At 43.6% G+C, this 20,440-nt stretch overlaps 1 protein-coding gene and 1 long non-coding RNA gene across 12 annotated transcripts in view; both read right to left on the reverse strand.

Moving 5' to 3' along the window:
- The window catches only part of FHOD3 (formin homology 2 domain containing 3), a 490,075-nt gene that overhangs the window by 446,904 nt on the left and 22,731 nt on the right, over positions 1-20,440 (reverse strand). The window lies entirely within an intron of this gene.
- Positions 10,971-19,553, reverse strand: LOC116528242. Its single transcript, XR_004258937.1, has 3 exons — positions 19,543-19,553; positions 17,651-17,656; positions 10,971-12,193 (listed from the first exon to the last, which is right to left on the reverse strand). It is a non-coding gene; the product is annotated as an uncharacterized LOC116528242 (long non-coding RNA).

Raw genomic sequence — 20,440 nt, forward strand, 5'->3', positions numbered from 1 at the left:
TTGCTTTTCCTCTATAAGTTTGTTTTCTAGCTCACTAATTGCTATTCTTATCTTTATTATTTTCTTCTATGTTTTTTGTGTTTGACACATTGTATTTTTTTTCCCAACCTCTAAAATCTTAAGATTTTCAGACTTTCTTCTTTTCAATTATGTGCACTTAAGGCTACAATGTTCACAAGACCTCATCTCTAACAGAAATTTCAAAACTTAGCTGGGTGTGGTGGTGCACACCTGTAGTCCCAGCTACTCAGAAGGTGAAGGTGGGAGGATCGCTTCAGTCCACAAGTTCAAGGTTACAATGAGCTATGATCATGCCACTGCACTCTAGCCTGGGCAACAGAGCAAGATGCTGTCTCAATAAATAAATAAATAAGAAAAAGACTATCATTTTCCTCTAAGTAAATTTTAGCTATACTCCACAGGATCTGATATGCTATATTTTTATTATGTTCAATTCAAAATATTTTCTAAATTTCACTGGGATTTCTTCTTTGACTCTACAATTATTTAAAAGTCTATCAAATAATTTCCAAATATTTAGGAATTTTCTAGTAGCTTATTTTATTGTAGATTTCTAGCTTAATTTCACTGTGATCAAACGAACACACACTCTGTATGATTTCAATTCTTTGAAATTTCTTGAGACTTATTTTATGGCACAATACATAAGAATAATGTATTTTAACAGCTGCAGTGTTTGCTAAATTAGATGCTTACATCTCTATCTCCACTGCTCTTTATATGCTTGTTCTACAGAGAGGCATACAACTGTGAATTTTTCTATTTTTCCTTTTCATTCTGTCAATATTGGATTTATTTCAGTTATTAGACGCAGACAAATACTTCCTAGTGGACTCTTTTAGCACTATGAGATTTCCTTCTTATCTCTAGTAATGTGTCTTGCCTAAAGAGTACATTCGTTATTAATACAGGCATATCACTTTCTTTTGATTAGTATGTTGCATGCATAGTCTTCTTTTAGTCCTTTACTTACAATATTTGGTACCCATGTATTTAAGGTGTATCTCTTGTAAGCAGAATATAGATTTTTAATATAATCAGATAATTTTTAATAAAAATATATCATCAAGATCTGTTAATTTAAAATGATTGCTGATGTTTGAGTTCAAATCTGCATGTTTAGTATTTAATCTGCATGTTCCAGTTTCCTTTTTCCTCTTTTCCTACCATATTCGGTTTAATCTACTATTCTTTATTCTTCTATATTCCTTTCTAGTATTCTACTTACTGCCAGGTACACATTCTTTTATTAAGCCTTTTACTAATTTATCCAATAGATAATATGCCTTCCTGACTCAGCAAAAACTACTCTAAATTGCTACTATCATGTCCCAGACAATGTAAGGGCACTAGACCACTTCAATATGATTTACACCTTTTCTCTTTGTTTTAAGACAAGGTCTCACTACATTGCCCAAGCTGATCTTAAACTCCTGGGCTCAAGTAATCCTCCTGCCTCAGTCTCCTGAGTAGCTGGAAGTACAGGTGTGTGCCACCATGCCAGCTATACCTTTTGAGATACTGAGAAATATATTTTAAATCCCATGAAGTAGTATCGTTTTGGGCAGCCAATATTCCTTTAGATTTACCCATATATTAAACCTGTTTATTGCACTTCATTCCTCCCTGCATTTCTGTGCTTCTATCTATAATAATTTCCTTTTGCCTGAAGAACTCTCCTTAGTATTTCTTTAGTGAGTCTGCTGACAACAAAACTGCTCAGTTTCTGTTTTCTAGAAGCATCTTTATTTCACCCCCACTTTGGGGGTAACAACTTTATTGAGATATAATTTATACCACATAATTCACCTATTTCGAGTGCATAATTCTCTAGCTCACAGTATATTCACAAAGTTGTGTATCCATCACCCACAATGAATTTCACAACACTCGCAATCACCCCCAAAATAAACCACAAACCCATTAGCAGTCATTCTTCATTCCCACACATATACACCTTCCAGCCCCTGACAACTACTAATCTCCTTTCTGTCACTACAGATTTGCCTATTCTAGACACTTCATGTAAGCGAATCATACAATTTGTGGTTGTCTTAGTCTGTTTTGTGTTGTTACAAAGAAATACCTGGGACTCGGTCATTTATAATTTTAAAAGGATTATCTGGCTCACAATCCTGCTAGCTGGAAGACTGGGCATCTGGTGAAAGCCTTAGGCTCCTTCTACTCATGGCAAAAGGCAAAGGGAGGCCAGCATGTGCAGAGATCACATGGTGAGAGAGGAAGCCAAGAGGTGGGATGGAGATGCCAGGCTCTGTTTTAACAGCCAGCTCTTGCGTGGGAAAAAATATGGGTAAGAAATCACTCTCCCCCCAAAACATGGGCATTCATCTGTTCATGAGGGATGTACTCCCATAGCCCAAACACCTCCCATGATACCCACCCCCAAAACTAGGGATCAAATTTCAACATGAGATTTGGAGGGGACAACATCAAAACTATAGCAGTGGTCTTTTGTGACTGGCTTCTTTCACTTAGCAAAATGTTTTATGAGCTTCATCTATGCTGTAGCATTTGTTGGTATTTCAATCCCTTTACTGATGAACAACATCTCATAGCATGGATATATCACATTTTATTTATGCATTCATCAGCTGATGGACATTTGGATTGTTTTTACTTTTTGGATATTATGAATAAAACTACTATAACATTTGTCTGTGTACAAGTTTTTATGTAGACATATGCTTTCATTTCTCTTGGGTATATATCTAGGAGCAGAATTGCTGAGTCATTAACATTTTAAGAAAATGTCAGACCATCTTCCAAGTGGCTGTATCATTTTACATTCCCACAAGCAACGTCTGAAGGTTCCAATGTCTCTACAATCTCACCAACACTAGTTGTTATTTGCCATTTTTTTATTATGGCAATCCTAATAAATGTGAAATGGTATCTCATGGTTTCGATTTGCATTTTCATGATGGCTAATGGTTTTGAGCATCTTGTCATGTATTTATTGGGCATATGTATATCTTTTCTGGAGAAACAGATATTAAAATCCTTTGCCCATTTTTAAATTGTGTTACTCGTCTTTGTTGTTCAGTTGTAAGAGCTTCTTATACATTCTAATACAAGTCTTCTATCTGATATGTGACTTGCAAAAATCTCCCATTGCATGGATTTTCACTTTCTTGATGATGCCCTTTGGGGCACAGAAGTTTTTAACTTTGATGAAGTACAATTTATTTATTTTCTCTTGTTCTTTGTGCTTTTAGTGTCATATCATTTTTGGTGGATAAAGAATGTTAGATTAGCAGTTATTTTCTTGGAGTATTCTAAAACTGTTATTCCATTGCTTTCTAGCATAGATCATTTTGTAAGCTAGATATTTAAACATCAGATTAGTCTGACATATCTCTTTTGAAGATAATCTATTTTCCTCTAGCTGCATTTAATATTTTCATTGCCTTTAATTACCATAAGTTTTAATATAACGTGCTTGTGTGCATATTAACTTGTAATTATCCTATCTAGTATGTGCAGCACTTATGGTCTGATGTCATTTGTTGATTTTAGAAAACTGTCCATTGCCTCTTCACATATTGCTGCTGTCTATTTTTCTTCTTTTCCCATTCTGTTATTGTAGTACATATATTTTAGACCCATGACTCATATGCTTCTTATGCTCCTTTCTGCATTTTCCATTTTCTGCTCTTCATAAATTGGTCTTAATATCTTCTACTGACCTATATTCCAGATCATTAATTCTCCCTCCATCTGTGTCTAATTTTCTGTTGAACCATTTATCCATACTTAATTTTTGTATTTTTCATTTCTAAAATTTGCATTTGATTATTTATATTGTATATCTCTACTTTGTTTTGTTAAAATTCTTTATCTCAATCTATTTTCTAGTATGTGTCTATCACAATTGTTTTAGAGATCATATCTGATCATTCTGGTATCTGGGTCACATAGATGTTTATGGGGTCTTTTTTGTTCTTGGTCGTGTCTCTGGATATATCAGATAAGTTTTATTGAATGTTTATTAAAATATTTGGAGTCCCCGGATGTTTTCCTTCAGAGAGGATTTTCCTTAGCTTCTTGCAAGCCATAGGAATAGATCTCTTTAATCCAAACAAGGAATAAACTCACTCAAATCTGGGTTTCAGTGTGTGTATGACCTATTATGTGTTCAGTTACCCCATTTCAATGGTGTAATCTTTAGAGGTCCCAACTAAATGCCTGGAATGTTTAACAGAATCTGTCTGTCTTGGTGAGCCCCCATCTCCATTTTTTTTCTCCCCAGCAGAATGAAACTACTATTATCTCTGCTTAACTTCTCAAGCTTCCTCAGTAACTTTCTGCTTGCCTTCATAGACACTGCACTTGCTGCTGATGAATAGATAAATACATCAAGATGAAAAGCAACTTAGAATATCAGACTTAATTTGTCTGACCTCACTGAATCTCCTTTTTCTCTGGGGTCTTGGCCACCTTGGTAGTTCTCCAAAGCCTTCAAACAAATGCTTTTGGTCCTCTGGCTAGCTTCTCCATTGTTATGGGTAGAATATTGGTCTGCTACAAGCTAGCTCATTATCGGTAAAAGCAGAAGCCCAAACATCTAACTTTTAATAGCTAAAAATATTTACTATTCAATTAACACAAGTTAACATGAATAATTTAATCTTCACACAAGCCTATGAGGACGGTGCTATTATTGTTTCATCTTTAATTGATATAAAACTGTAGCACAAGTTCACAGAACACTGTAATTCGACCAAATAACTTGCCCAAGATTGACACAACTAGTAGCAACTGAACCCAAATGACATGGCTCATAAGACCTTGTTCTTAGCTGCTGCACAAAAGAATACAGAATGAGGAAGAAAAGAAGGCAAAGGACTAAGTCCTCAGCAGACAGCATTTAGAGACTGCATCAAAGAAAAGGAAACTAAGCAGCAGCAGCCAGAGAGAACCAGAGAAAAAGAACTAGAGAAAGCTGTCATACCAACCAAGGGAAGAGTGCTTCAAGCAGAACATGGTCAACCAAAAAATGCTGATGACAGGTCGAGTGAGACACAGACTACGACATCTGGAATAATTAGGCCTAGCGTTACCAGCTGCTCAACCTTCAAACAATAAAAATCTTTGGCAAGATATGTATGCTCCAATCCTCACCTCCTATTCTTCTGCAAACATTCACAGAGCACACAGCAGGTCCCAAGTATATCCTGCTTATTTATTATTATCTTGCCTAACAAAGTGAGGCCATGCAAACCACTCCTAGATGGCTAAACTACATAACCAAATTCATGCAGTTAAAAATTGAACAATTACTGGAGAAACCACGTAAATAGGATAACTCTTACTGATACTCTTTAAATCATCAAAGCTCTTGCAAAAAGTTTACAAGGACTCTTAATATGTTATGGCTTTATATTTAAAAATCTCTGTTGTTCACATTCATTCAAACAAAAATACCACAACATATAAAGAAACTTACAAACATATGAAAGACTTTCAGTATGATCAGAATGAAGAGTTGGTGAAAGGGGGAGAAACTGAAAACCTAGGGGAAGAGGTGCATTATTTCATTTATGTGAGCCACCAACAAAGTAGATTCAATAAGAACAGGATTTATGCATAGGGTCACTCGGACCAGCTACACAATTTGTTGCATAAACCAAAAATTTGGGGCCGAATGTTCAAAAAGCAGGGAAAAAATCATTCTCCTTTTATCAGCAGTCTCTTTTGACCTGCCATGGTGTTTTTTGAAATCTGCTATTTACTATTCTACTTCCTCAGGCACAGGGATACTCACTGGACATATGCAGGGTTTCACAGGTGCCCACAGCCCTGGCCCCACCACTCTGCACATGAAGAACATGCCCAACCCCAACCTTTCTGCACCTGCACCCAGGCCCCTGCTGGGCAAAGAGCAGCAGAAGCCCCTGGGTGGGGTGGGGAATGGGCGGCAGACCACTCATCATGGGGAAGTAGGGAGGCAGAGGTGCCAAGCCCTCAGCACCTGCTCCACTGTCCCATCAGCCTTTGCTTAAAAGATACAAATTCAGAAATAAAATTAAGAATTTCAAGACTATAGCCACAGAGCATTAAATTCCAAGTGACAAGCCCTCTTCTGCATATGGGGCCCTCTGCGGCTGCACTCGTTACACACCCATGGAGTTGGTCCTGGGGCAGGCCACCACTTAATACTTCCTGTTGGGTTCTGGGCTATGAGCTGGAACCAGCCAGTTGACTGCTGCCTGCCCTCATCTGCTTGCATTCACACAAGCCTATGCAGGAGCATGGTGGGGCCCACAGAACATGACTTAGTATCACAAGACCCTACTGCCCAGTGTCCTTGCCATCCCTCCATCAACCTTGTGGGTGCAGTTAACATGCAGGTTCCTGGAACATACCCCAATATCCTAATTCTGTGGGGTAGGAGGGGCCGGGACATGGCACATTTCCCACCACCCACAGGTGATCTGATGCAGGAACCCTGAGAAAAGGTGCCAGAGACACCACCACTTCAGCCCCCCCGGGGGGTAAGGCAGAAGTCTCAGGTTGAGCTGAAAACCAAGAGCAGAAACTCAGGAGTCCCAATCTGTTCAGAACTTTCCCCTCTGTAGCCAGTGTCCAGATCTCCTTCCTACTTTGCCACATTTATCCACACAGCACCCTTCACGCTGAGCAAGTATGTCCCAGGGTCTAAGGGAAGGCCCACTGAGACCCAGGGAAAACATACAAACAGGCCAAGAATCTAGCTCCACCTGGCATCTGTGACACAAGAGCCCAGGAGCAGAAGCCACACCTCAGGGAACTCCAGCCGGTCGTGACTGCAGACTTCCAGGAAAAGCTTTTAAGAATACTAGAGGGTGAGCTGCCTGCTGGCCAGGAAAACCCAGAACTCACAAGTCATTCCATAGCATTCCCAGGAAACAGCCCTTAAGGGATAAAAGAAAGCCAGCCTCTGAGCCAAGCCAGCAGCAGACTCTCGGGCCAGCTTGTCATCTATCACAGCTGTGAAACAACAGGGCCTGCAGGACATCAGGGTGCAACTGGTGAAACACTGCCACACTCAGTGTGGCCTGCATGGCATTTTGGATACTTTTGGTTAGCTGCCAATAGTTAAAAGTAAAGGCGCAGTACATAAAAAGCCGGGTTTCCAGCGTCTCCGGAAGGTTGGAAACATCCAGAAACCCTGGGTCATCCTTTACAGCCCCAGGGAGGCCGGGCTGAGCAACACCACCCTTCATTCCAAGCACATGCTACCAAGTACCCAGAGCCACCTGGTTTGCCTGGCTCATTTCTACTACATATCTGGACAATGGCTCAGGTGACTCAAAGGTCTTCTTTCCTCAGATGTTATATGACTGAGTGTGCAGTTTCTTCATTTAGTTTTGACTATATACAACACTAATGTTCTCTACCTGCCACCTTCTCAATAACCAGAGGATTTCAAGGTCAGCAGCGTGAAACCAGCAGTATAATTGACTGTACTCCATTCCGTTAGTAGTTCATTAACTCTGTGACCAGACAGCCCTGGTTTAGTGGTCAGCTGAAACCCCTCAACCAAACACCTCTACTCGCTGAGGGCTGTGCTGCCTTTAAGATCCTCAGAGTCCCAGATACCCAAGTCGGCATCTTCTGCCTCCCTTCTGTTTCCTCTGTTCTGTCTCCAGAACAAATGGAAAGCCCCACTGTGAGATGCCTGAGATGCAGATTACGGGAGTCCTGTTCTGCCGCGATGCCTCCCTCCACTTGGCATCACAAAGTATAGGGTTGGTGTGAGCTGTAATTAAAGGCTGGTCCCTGTATTCCCTGCCACAACTTTTAAAATCCAATTTTAAAATCTACAGGCATCCATGTATTTCTAAATTACAACTTGTACACTATTAATTGAAAGAGAAAAAGAAAGAAAAAAACAAGCACGGTCCTTGCTCATGAGCAGAAGACCACACGTCTTTGGGACTTACCTCCCCACTGGAGCTCCAGGGTGCCGAAGGATGGCCCCTCCAAAGAGCCACATGTAAGGGACAGCAAAAGTGAAACACTGCCATTTGTAATGTCATGTGCCCCAAGTAAATATTCCCTGAAAGCCTCACACATATTGTCATCTTCAATTTGTGTTTGAGAAATGTTTGGAGAGAAAGGGTCCACGCCCCTCTTCCGGGATTATTCATGCTATACACCAGCCCAGAGCAGGGCTATCACTGTGACCACATCAGGTGTGTTTGGAGATCACATTCACCATACAGGAAGTGCATTTCTATAACAGAAAATACAAATCATCAGTACATGGCTCTGAGAATGTTCCAAGTTAGCCCATTTGAGAGTCTGGAGAATCTGATCTTTGATATAGAAATTAGCTTTCTTTTCTTTTTTTTTTTTTTGAGACAGAATCTCACTCTGTCACCCAGGCTGGAGTGCAGTGGTACAATCTCAACTCACTGCAGCCTTCACCTCTTGGGTTCAAGCAATTCTCTGCCTCAGCTTCCCGAGTAGCTGGGACTACAGGTGTGCACCACCACACCCAGCTAATTTTTGTATTTTTTGTAGAGATGGGGTTTTGCCATGTTGGCCAGGCTGGTCTCAAACGCCTGGCCTCAAGTGATCCACGTACCTCAGCCTCCCAAAGGGCTGGGATTACAGGCGTGAACCACAGCACCCAGCCTAGAATTAGTTTTCTTTTTTTTTTGAGATGGAGTTTTTGCCCTTATTGACCAGGCTGGAGTGCCATGGCACAATCTCAGCTCACTGCAACCTCCATGTCCTGGGTTCAAGCAGTTCTCCTGCCTCAGCCTCCCAAGTAGCTGGGATTATAGGTACATGCCACCACGCCCGGCTAATTTTTTTTTTGTATTTTTAGTAGAGAAGGGGTTTTGCCATGTTGGCCAGGCTGGTCTCGAACTCCTGACCTCAGGTGATCTGTCTGCCTTGGCCTCCCAAAGTGCTGGGATTACACACGTGAGCCACCATGCTCTGCTGAAATTAATTTTCAATCTAAGGTTGCTGAGGATGGTCAATGAACATTTTAAACATAGTCTATTTTCTAGTGAGAAGCCACTGTGAAATCTAAATTTATAGATTATCATCTGTGAGATTCAGATCTGTCATCAGTCACCATCTTATTGAGATCTAGAGATATTGTACAGCCAAAAAGCAGACTATAATCATGGCCTTTAAAATGTCAAAATCAAAATTTTCTTCAGGCCCCAGAAATGGTCCAAGTGCTTTTGGTCACAGGCAGTGACACATTTGTGAGAGGACTCAACTCAGATTCCTTTCTGGTTCAGCACTCAAGGTGAAGGGACTTGGGATTTCCTGGAAAACACTTCATACCCCTCATCCTCAAGGAGGTGCACACATGAGCACCACTGCCTACTTATTTTTATAATCTGCCTGAACATGCAGTTTCTTATGGCCACCACACAGTTTGGTTTTAGGCAGAGAGTAATCCTTCCCAGATGTTGATGAGAAATACTCTGACCAAGCAGATGCTGCAGCACCAGATGTGTGTGATGTGAGAACACGTTGTATTCCTAAAAGGTTGCCACAACATTCTTGCTGTTCTCCCAGCGAAATGCCCGTGCCGTCATGTGCACAAGTACAAGCTGGTTCTCACACAGCCTCATGCACCCTCATGGAAGGTAATGGCTGAACAGGCAGGAGCCATTCACGCTTCAGTACCTCTGTGCCTACTGTTCAGAGCCACCCCTGTCTAGCAACAGAGGCACGTGAGGAGCACGGGGCACCCATGTTTCTGCACACCTGGAGGCCAGGAACAGAGATGTGGCAGCAGTATCCACGTGGAGCAAACTGGACACTTCCTCCAGGAAGCAAAGCTGGGCAATGGGGAATGCTGGACAGGTCTAGAAGTTTATGACTCCAAGGTAACAGCGATTTCCACTATAGGCCAAGCTTGTCCAACCCACAGCCCATGGGCTGCATGCCACCCTCCCAGGACAGCTTTGAATGTGGCCCAACATAAATTCATAAACTTTCTTAACATTATAAGTTTTTTTGCATTTTTTTCCAGCTTATCAGCTATCCTTAGTATTAGTGTATTTTATGTGTGGCCCAAGACGATTCTTTTTCCAATGAGGCCCAGGGAAGCCAAAAGATTAGATGCCCCTGTGCTAGGCAATTGCCATGTGCATCCGTGAGCCTAGCCCAGGCCCTGGAGATTTGCAGCTGCTCCCAAGGCCAAGAGGGGTAGGGACAGGCCTCAGGCACTCCTGCTAAAAGAAAGGAGCACACAGCTAGGGTGCTGGGCTGAAGGTGGTCCCTGGCGCACTTCAGAACACCTCTCACCAGCAGCTAGGCCTCCTTGCAGGAATAAATTAGTCCCTTTCTTTGAGCCAGAGGGGCAGACAGGACGATTCCCTCTCTCCCCCTGCCATCTCTCATTCACACTCTCATTCCACTAAAACCTAAATCAGATTATCAGTTCATTTTTCCAGTAAGTCAGAAAGTGGGTTTCCTGGTACAGAGCGGTCTTGGACAGGAATGAGAGCTACATGCGATAGTTTTTCATCAAGCTTCGTTGTCCCCCAGGAAAGCCAACTACAGAGATTCTGGACTGAGACATTCTGATCACTGAATCAAGATTGAGCAGCCATGAAAAGCTCAGCCAAAAACAGCCTTGACCTACCTCATTAATATTCTGGAGGCTCCAACCTCCAGAAAGAGACAATACACTTAAAGGAGCAGCAAATGCTTCAAACCCCCTCTTTGTGTCCTTAAATAGTTATTGAACACCTGTTCTGTGTAAGACATAGTGTGTTAGCTGCTGTTGTAAGGATAGCTTCTGTCTCAAGAACAGGTCATCTGAATAGCACTCCTAGAACAAAAGTGAAACAGGTACTTAATGATAATGCCCAGAGACCCTGCTCATGTCAGCGTCTATGGAACGAGCTGCCTCTCCTTAACTTGGATGCCTTTGCTTCTTGGGCTCTTCTGCGTGTCCCATTTTTTTCCTAATGAATATTATTAAAAATGTAATCCATAAAAAACTCACTAATTTTAACACAATCAGAGTGGTTTCATCAGTGCTTCCTAACCTTAAAAGTGGATAGAAACTACCTACAGAGCTGGCACAGGGCCAGGATTTTATGTTTCTAACAAGAGCCCAGTGCTACTAATGTGGGGACCACATGCAACAGAGGTCAGAGAGAGAAAATTCAAGAGCTCAAGCAAACTTGCTGGAGGAAGGGGGTCAGTCAAGGCCTCACAAAGGCAGCACATCTGACCTTGGCCAGGAATACGGACTTGATTCAAAAGGTACACGTGGAGAATAGAGGGCTGAATACAGATAAAACCTTGGGGGTTAAAAAAAAGAAAAGTAAAAGTACAAGCAGGACTACAATGTGTTAAGGTATCTATCCAGGTTGACTACTAGATAAGGAAGCAGTTCTCAGACTTAAGCATGGATAAGTTACTGGAGAGCTTCTTACAACAGAGTGCTGGGTCCCACCCCCAGAGTTTCAGGATTAATAGATTGGGAGGGGAGGGAGTGGGTTCAAAAGTCTGCACTTCTAATAAGTACCCAGGTGCCACTGAAGCTGCTGGTCCAGGGACCACACTTTGAGAGCTGTGGTTAAATGAAGACTGAGGACTCTACTCCACCCATGCCCCACTGCAGGGAGGACAACTGGATTGTCTAAACATGGTGGACTTCACATCTGGAAATGGCCATGATAGCTCATGTTAGATCCTGCCAAAGCAAAAATGGTTATAAACCCAAAAGGGCAGAACTGTACATTCCTCTGGATTAGCTTTACAATGGTTTGGATCCTATCCACCAAATTAAGTGAAGACTACATGGAATTTTTGCAGTTTGTAAATAAACTCCTCAAGAAGAGATCCAGTTGACAAACAACCACCCTGCCATGTCAGCAGGTCAAGTGTTCCAAGACAAAGGTAGCCAGCAGCAGCTGTCTTTGCTGGACAGCCATCCTCTCCGAGACTAAATTTCCTCCCTCCCTCCTTTGGCAAGTAAAAATTAGAACCTGATGAAGTCTAGAAAGTCATATCTCCCAGTGGAGACAGTGAGTTTCTATGTCAATTATGGTATAAACCTGGAGGCACCATCAACTCCACTGCTCCAGGGAACTGAGGCTGGTGGGTGCAGTGTAAGTTCCAGGCTGCCATTTGCCAAGGGTAGTGTGGGACACAGAGGTGCAAAGAGAATGAAAACAATCTTTGCTCTCAAAATATTCAAAGCCAACATGAATGACGCATACAAGTGAACAGAAGAGTGCAAAACCAAGAGGTGGCCCAGCCCAGGGGGCAGAGTCTGGCTCAAATCAGGGCTCTAACCTTGGCTGCACATTAAAACCACATGGCAGGGGGTAAGGGGTTGGGGAGATGATGCCACAACCTAATTCTCATCAACTAAGTCAGAATCTCTATGGCTGGGGCCCAGGCATAGGGAGACTAAGCAAAGCTAACCCTGGCAGCCGCTTTATTGGCATGCTCACCCACCCCAACCTGAGCCAGAGAGTTCACAGAGACAGGCACAGAACCTGCCCAGCAGGTGCACCAATAAAGAAGCATTCCTTCCAGGAACTGCTCAAGCTGTGATGGGGCCAGTTATCTAGGATGCAGAAACACACATCTGTCAAGTGTTTTGCACCTGCATTGGCTTGAAGGGAATGCAGAGAGTGGGGAGGGGGTGCCCTCTGTGAGCCAGAGTTGACATTGCCACAACCAAAATGTGTGTTTCTGCATCCTAGACAACTGGTCCCATCACAGCTTGAGCAGTTCCTGGAAGGAATGCTTCTTTATTGGTGCACCTGCTGGGCAGGTTCTGTGCCTGTCTCTGTGAACTCCCTGGCTCAGGTTGGGGTGGGTGAGCATGCCAATAAAGCGGCTGCCAGGGTCAAGTTAAGCTCCTCAAGTCACAAACATCTCTAGCAGGAGCACCTGCCTGCTCCAGCTCAGTTCCTCTCACCTTGAGCTGTTAGCAGGCCTGTGAGAGAGAACCATGTCTCCTTCTTTGAAGGCAAAGCCTTAAAGAGAAGCCTTGCAAGGAGAGCCAGCCCCTTGGTGCAAGGAGAGCCACACTCTGAAATTAACAGGGCAATGTAGAGGAAGGGGAAGCCTACATCCCCACAGACATACTGGGGCCACAGGTGCTGCAGGGAAGGACAACCCAGGTATGCCAGTTAACAAGGTATTGCCTCTCAGCTCCAAATTCACCCTTCAATACATGCTCTGCAATAATGGAAGGAATTCCTTCAAGCATTTCTCATTTACCGTGAGCATAATGTTAAGCTTTCTCAAAAGAGGGCTCTGGCTGGAGGGAACGCTGCAGGAGGAAGGGACTGGTAGAGAGGAGAGGAGGGCATCCAGCAGGGCTGTGCCTCAGCCCCACACCCAGAAGGTGCCCTCTTCCAGCAACCTCATGGCCCCAGAACAACCCAGAGATCACCTCTCAGTATGTACAACTGGTCCTCCAGTCCTCCTGCCCACCAACACACTGATCGCCTCTGCCCACTCATTCCCCTGCCCCCAGGTTTGTCTCCCATGGTCCTCCTATTCGTGTGCACTCCAGGATCCTGCCTGCACCAGTGACCTCACTCCCCCACATGGCCATACACCAGCACTAGCTGCAGCTCCCGCACCACTTCTGAGCTCTGGAAGTTGCTTCCTGTTTGCCCCATGACCAGCTAAACCAATGAACTTCCCTGCCATCCTCACCCAACCACACCTTCTTCAGTAAGAACTGTTCCAAGTTTGTCCTTCCTTTGGTACCCTCAGCCCTAGGGGACCATAGAGTTTTCTTTGATCCTATTGTTACTCGTCTAGCATAAGTTAGTGATTCTTCTTATTAAACTTCCCTGTTTAGATCACTGTGTGGTTTCTCACTCCCGACTGGCCCCAGACTGCTATAGCAGACGAACTGCCCCTAACAACACCCCAACAGAAGCCCTACAGTTAAAGCAGGGAGCTCAGGCCAGCAAATTCTGCCGCATTTATCTACGGACATCAATATTCTCAGAGGAACAAGAGGCCCCATATAAAGCAGACAGGCTCACTTCTAGCTCACTTTCTGACAATCAGTCCAGTTCTTTGGTCAATTAAGTATATACAGAGGCTGAGACAGTGACTAAAACCCTCCTCTTGAATATTCTTAAATTATTAGTCAATCAAACATTTTTTGAATGCTTACTAACAGAGTATCTTGTAGCCTGTTTCAAACATCAGCAGAGAAAAGTATTTGTACCGTATTGTTTAGAGTGTCACTCACTTACAAAAGAAAATGGAAAAGATTTGGATACACACCTCTTTGGTGGAAATCAGAACAAGCGAAATCTTACAAAGAGATTCTCACTCAGAAGCAGGTGGGATCTGGCTGTCATCCAAACAGGAATATCAAGAGAGGAGCCTGGGAAGCAGCAAGGAATGTCTCCTCTAAAGGCAGGGGCAGGACAGACCAGCTCCCAAATGAGCACGCTCACTCTGGACCACAGAGGTCCATGTGCTTCCCACTGATCTGATTCCATGCTCTCTCGCTCACTCACTCATTCATCAGAAAAAGATACCAGCTCTGATGCTGCATTCACCAAGACCCCCTAACCTTTATGTGGTATCCCAAGAAGTTCTTCCTCCTGGGAAAAGACTATGCTCATAAATAGCAGGCTGCACAGCAGGGAGGTGACTACCTTGGGATCCCTGCATGAAGCCAAGTCACCCGGCCTACCTCGGGAGGCAGCAGCCAGCTTTTCACCGGCTGGGTCCCTCCCGGATACACCAGCCAGCAAAACAATGGATGCTCAGCCCTGCACACAACAGTCCCCTGCCTTCAGTCTACCCTCACCAGCAAGGACCTACCCATTTGGGCAAAGCCCATCCTCAGAGGCATTCTTCATATTCCAAGAGGAGGAATTTAATTGTAGGAAGGAAAAGTAACAAGGCAAGTCTGTCCTGTAATTGTGAGCATTATGGTTGAGCTGGTTCTCCTCAGGCAATACACAATGATAAGTCCTTACATTTACAGAGCACTTGACAGTGCTCAGAATGCTTTCACAAATGTTATTTCCTTTTGGTGACATCTGCTACTTTGGATATCTTTTCTCTCAAGATGCTTTGTTTTCATATGTTGAGAAGCTTACATGTGATTCATTCCATGATGTAAGACATAGACGTAATGTTAGGGGTCACTGCCAAAGAATGAGGAGAAAACTTGTGACTTTTGCCCTACTCCATTTTAGAAAAACTAATAGATTTGGTTAGTTTGAAGTTGAGTTGGCTAATTTCAAACTAGGTGTGCAATTCACACAACATGATTCCCTCCCGAGTATAAAGGGGAATGCTCAGCCTTCCTAAACTCAGTAGGGACAGCTCTCAGTCAGTTCACAATGGCCAACACTTGGCCCCACACCTTCCCTGGTAGATGTGACTCATCAATCACTGCATTCTTTCTTCAGAGACCTCACCCCCAGATGGTACCCCAGGCAGGCATTATCAATTGATTTGACTTGGCATATGCAAGTAAAAGCTATTTGCCCTTTCTAAGTCTCAGGTTGATGGCAATGGGCCCAATGGTGCCCTGGGCACCCTGCCTTAGTTCTTTCTTGGAATTTCCTCTCCTGTTGGGATGTGGCTCTTGGGTCCATGCACGCATCCTCAAGACATCTGTTGCATTGCTGGGAACCTGCTTACTACTAGGCAGGGCTACAGTACCAGCTGGCCTCATCCTTTCTTTGATCCAGTTCTTCATAGCTGAAACTCATGCACTCCTCTTTCTGCATCCCCCAGTAGCATCCTGCATCACCAGACCACCCCACCCCATCACTGCAGCCCCCAGACTGAGAGGGCCATAGCAGGTCTGTGACTACACCTTCTTCATCATCTTGAGAAAATCTTTTTAAAAGATGTAAGTGTCCATGTCAATGACTCCACTCTAGGATCTTTGAAGTCTTTGGCACAGTGGCTACATGCCATTACATACTCTTGGGTAAGGGAGTGGGTTCCAGGTGGGAAGAGCCATGAACACCAGATCAGGCAGCAAGAACAACAGTACTTCACTTTGTTTTGCTCAAAGTCAGAATTAAGGGGTGAGGGTGCAAGAGTGGTTGGCAGGACAGACTGGGGCAAATCACATGAGACAAAGATACTTGTGTACTCTTCTGCAGGTGGTGCAGACCTACCAGAGGTCTCAGCGGGGAGGGACACAGCTGGTGTTGTGCTCCAGGGTTCCCTGGTAGCTCTGTGGATAACACACTTGAAAGGAAGCAATGGAAGTGGTTTTTAGGTAAGAGCATTGAGCCATGAAATCAGCAGAGGTGGGGGATTCAGGGCAAGAAGAAGCAATGGCCCCCAATCTTGCCCACCCTTTCTCTGTACTCACTCCCTGGGCAACGTCAGCCAGCACTGACTTTAAAGACTAAGACCATCTATGCCTTGCTCGCTCCCCACTGTATGGCTCCAGCCTGAACTCCCAACTTGAAAATCCATGGCCATCTGCACTTGGAAGTCCAACTGACAGCCCCATCTTAAACACTCAAAATGAGTGCCTTGTTGTCCCCTGCTCTCTCACAGTCTCCCAACTCATAAAGGGCAACTCTGTCCTTCCAGCTGCTTTAGTCAAAACCTCAAGTCATCCTTGATCCCTCTCTTCCTCTCACTTTCTACTGCAATCCACTGGGAAAACACATGGCTCTGTCTTCATGATATATTCAGGAATCTATGGGCTTCTCCCAACATCATCCACCTAATGAGGTTTCTGGCAGCCACCCCTAATCACCCTACAGGTTCTCTCCACCCAGAAGCCAGAGGGATCCCTTGTGGTATGAGTCATATCAGAACACTCTGCTGCTCAAAACTCCCCTGTGGCTGCCCCCTGTAAGCCCTACAATGACACACAGGCCCTACGGACTTCCTCTTCCTGGTCTGACTCCCTCACACAGCTCCTCTTTCTGCTTGCTGCACTCCAGCCACTCTGGATTCCCAGCTGTGCCTCAAACACACTAGGCACAGTCCCACGCCAGGACCCTTGCATTTGCCATGCCCCCCACCCAGAACGCACCTCACCCAGAGCTATGTGGTTTCCTCTATCCTATCCTGTAGGACTCTGCTCCATTGCCTTATCTTCAGAGTCCTTCCTGGACTACCCCACATGAAAAAGGATACCTGTCACTCTCTATCCCCTTCATCTATTCTTTTATCGTCACCACCTGCCAAACACCTGTCTCCCACCAGATACCAGGTCCATGAGGTCAGAAACTCTGTCCTGGCCACTGCCCTCTCCCCAGTGCCCAGCACATGGCAGCTCTCAAACATTAGTAAAGGGCATGACTTTGACATATGAACAGAAAAAGTGGAAAGCTTCCAGGAAGACAGAGAGTGATGCTGTTAATAGAAAAGCGGAAGCACCTAAGGATGTTGGGGGCTTGAAGAGAACAGAAGTACAACCCATGGGCCAGATCTGACCCATAGCCTAATTCTATAAATAAAGCTTTATTGGAACACAGACATACACATTTGTTTAAGTATTGCCTGTGGTGCTTCACACTACAATGACAGAGTTGAGTCATTGGAACAGAGACTGTATGGCCCACAAAGCCTAAAACACTTACTTTGTGGCCCTTAGTAGAAAATATTTGTCAACCTCGAGCACAAAGAAGTACTTTTCAAACTGTAAAAGTCATACCCCCAACTCCATCCCACAAGAAAACTGCTACAAACCTTACAGGAGGCTCAAACTCAATTTGAGAAACAAAGAGAGATGATGGCAGTGGACAGGAAAGACTTGGGTTCAGTCCCCAACACTGCTGTTCACCAGCTGTGTGACCTCACCCAAATTACTTAACTTCTCTGATGCTCTTCTTTATCCGTGAAATGAGAAATACTATACCAACCACCTTGCAGAGTCATTGTGAGGAGCTGAGATTTTGTAGGTAAACTATCTGGCAGTGGCTCACAATATATTAGGTGGGTGCAAAGGTCATTGCGGTTTTTGCTATTGAAAGTAATGGCAAAGACCACAATTACATTTGCATGAAGCTAATACCTATACACAAGCCATTTTTTGAGAATTTACTGCATTCCAAGCATCAGTCTAGATGCCTTTCCTGAATCAATTCATCTAATCTTCACAAAAACTCAAATGGGGCTCTGCCAGTACTTCAGTGGGTTTATCTTTGATGAACACAGTTTTTAAAAATCAAAACACAGGTTATGAAGTCAATGATTTCAGCATTGTTGAGGGAAAAGATTCATTCTTGGGGAATTGGGGAAACATCTGAGCTGCCTTGGAGAGCCTCCTCAGCTACTTCCTAAATTAGCAGGAAAATCTCCCAATTCAAAGAAACCTCATGACGTACTTGACAGAGATATCACTGAAAGCAACTGATTTTGTGCCTATTTTTGTCTGGTTCCAAGATAACTGGTCCCGGCAAGGGCAAACCTCTTGAATCACCGGAGGTAAAATGCCATAGTCCGAGCTGAGAAAACGCAGGGTGCAACACAGACACTGGACTGAGTCTCTCTGTCGTAAGCCCACGACCTTCTTTAGGCTTTTTCACAAACCAAGTAATTCAGTATTATTTTCTCAAGAAGTGTAGCCATTTGAAGGACCTTTTATATTTTTTATACTCTAAAAATAAAAGAGACAAGGTCTCACTCTATTGCCCAGGTTGGAGTGCAGTGGCGTGATCATAGCTCACTGCAGCCTCAAACTCCTGGGCTCGAGTGATCCTCCCTCCTTGGCCTCCAAGTACCTGCGACTACTAATATTTTTTAATTATTTTTGTGTAGGGACAGGGTCTCACTCTGTTGCCTAGGCTAGTGTCAAGCTTCTGGGCTCAAAAGGTCTTCCCGCTTCAGCCTCCCCAAGTGCTGGGATTACAACATGTGAGCAACCGCTCCTGGCCTGAAGTACTTTATACGTGTGAAATATGTGGAGAAAAGTCTATACCATTTAAACATATTGTCTGTTAAATCAGTGAACAGAATTTTTAGTTCTGACTTCAGACATGAGAAGCAGCACTAAAAAAGAATCAAGAGCAAGTTCTATTAGGCCATTTTTAAGAATAAATAAGTTTTTAACTCATCTGGTTAGCTTGAAAACAAGGAAAATATGAAGAAAAAATCTGACTTAGAAGTCAATCTAATTATGCCACTGGCAGGCATATTTGAATCTTTCTATTCCCATAAATTCAATGATTTCTTGTTATTTCTTTCCTTGGCTTTCCCATTACCAAGAAGGGGCCAGACTAAAAACCCCAGGGCTCGCAAAAGACATTTTTTTATTTTGACTTGACCACCATGCTCACGGAAGCTAGACATGGCTTGGCTGCTGAGTGATCCCAGCCAATACCACTGCAAAGATAAACACCCGCATGGAGGAGCCAGCTATGCCCTGGCATGCAGGAATCAGTGCTGTTAAACCAAATGAGGTTTTCTTTCCCTGGATAAAGTTTCTTACACTTCTTGTTCAGATTCTGACAATGGAATTCTTGCCTGCTCAGTGCAACTTTCTGCACTGCCCACTGGGTCTAGGTTCTACAACATTCTGAAGTCTTAGCATTTGTGTCCCAGTACACTAATTTACATCTGTCCTTTAAGTAAATGTCCTTTTGTCTTTTAATCTGTGGGTGTAGGCTGCCTAGCAAAAATTCTTCCTCTTTGCAACAGAGTAAAAAGAGAAGAGAGGGAAGAAAGAGAAGGAGAAAGAGAGAAGAAAAGAAGCTTTTGGATTCCTTCCTTCAGCCCACAACACCCTGCCCACTGCCAGCACCATCTATTATGGATAAAGCAAGATGGTGGAGCTCTAGTGTCTCTGAAGGAGACAAAGGGCCACAGAAATGGCTATTTTGCTGCTTCCTGGTCCTCATGCTCCTTAGAGACCACAGTGCTAAGGCACTCGATGCACTCAGGGATAAGGACAAACCTGCCACTGTATAACCTTCAAGTTAAAGTATCTGAAAAAAATTCCGGGACTTTCTTATCACTTCTCCTCTTCCAGGTAGCAAATTCCCAAATGACAGAAGCCAACGTATTCTATATCAATAGCTTCCATCTATTTTTAAGTAAACTTTATTATTTAAGTATAACATATTTAGAAAGCTATATAAATCAATGAATTTCACAGTGAGCACATTCATATAACTACCACTCCGATAAGGAAATATTCCATTGCATTACTAGCACCCAGAGGCCCCCACCACTCCCAGCCAGTCAAAACCCCCTTCCCTACAGAGGTAAACTGCTATCTTGACTTAGAAAATTATAAATTAGTTTTCCCTATACTATGACTTGATCTATCAATGTGCATTAGGTACTCTCCTGTGTCTAGATTCTTTCATGCAGCTATATGTCTGTGAGATTCATCCGTGATGTTGCAGGATGTAACCATACATTCATTTTCAGGACTGTACAGTATTCTATTATATGAATATTTTATAAGTATCAATTCCACTGTTGATGAACATTGTGTTGT

Source organism: Sapajus apella, unplaced genomic scaffold (genome assembly GCF_009761245.1).
Source record: "Sapajus apella isolate SASKATOON/1434 unplaced genomic scaffold, GSC_monkey_1.0 scaffold57, whole genome shotgun sequence".
NCBI lineage: Eukaryota > Metazoa > Chordata > Mammalia > Primates > Cebidae > Sapajus > Sapajus apella.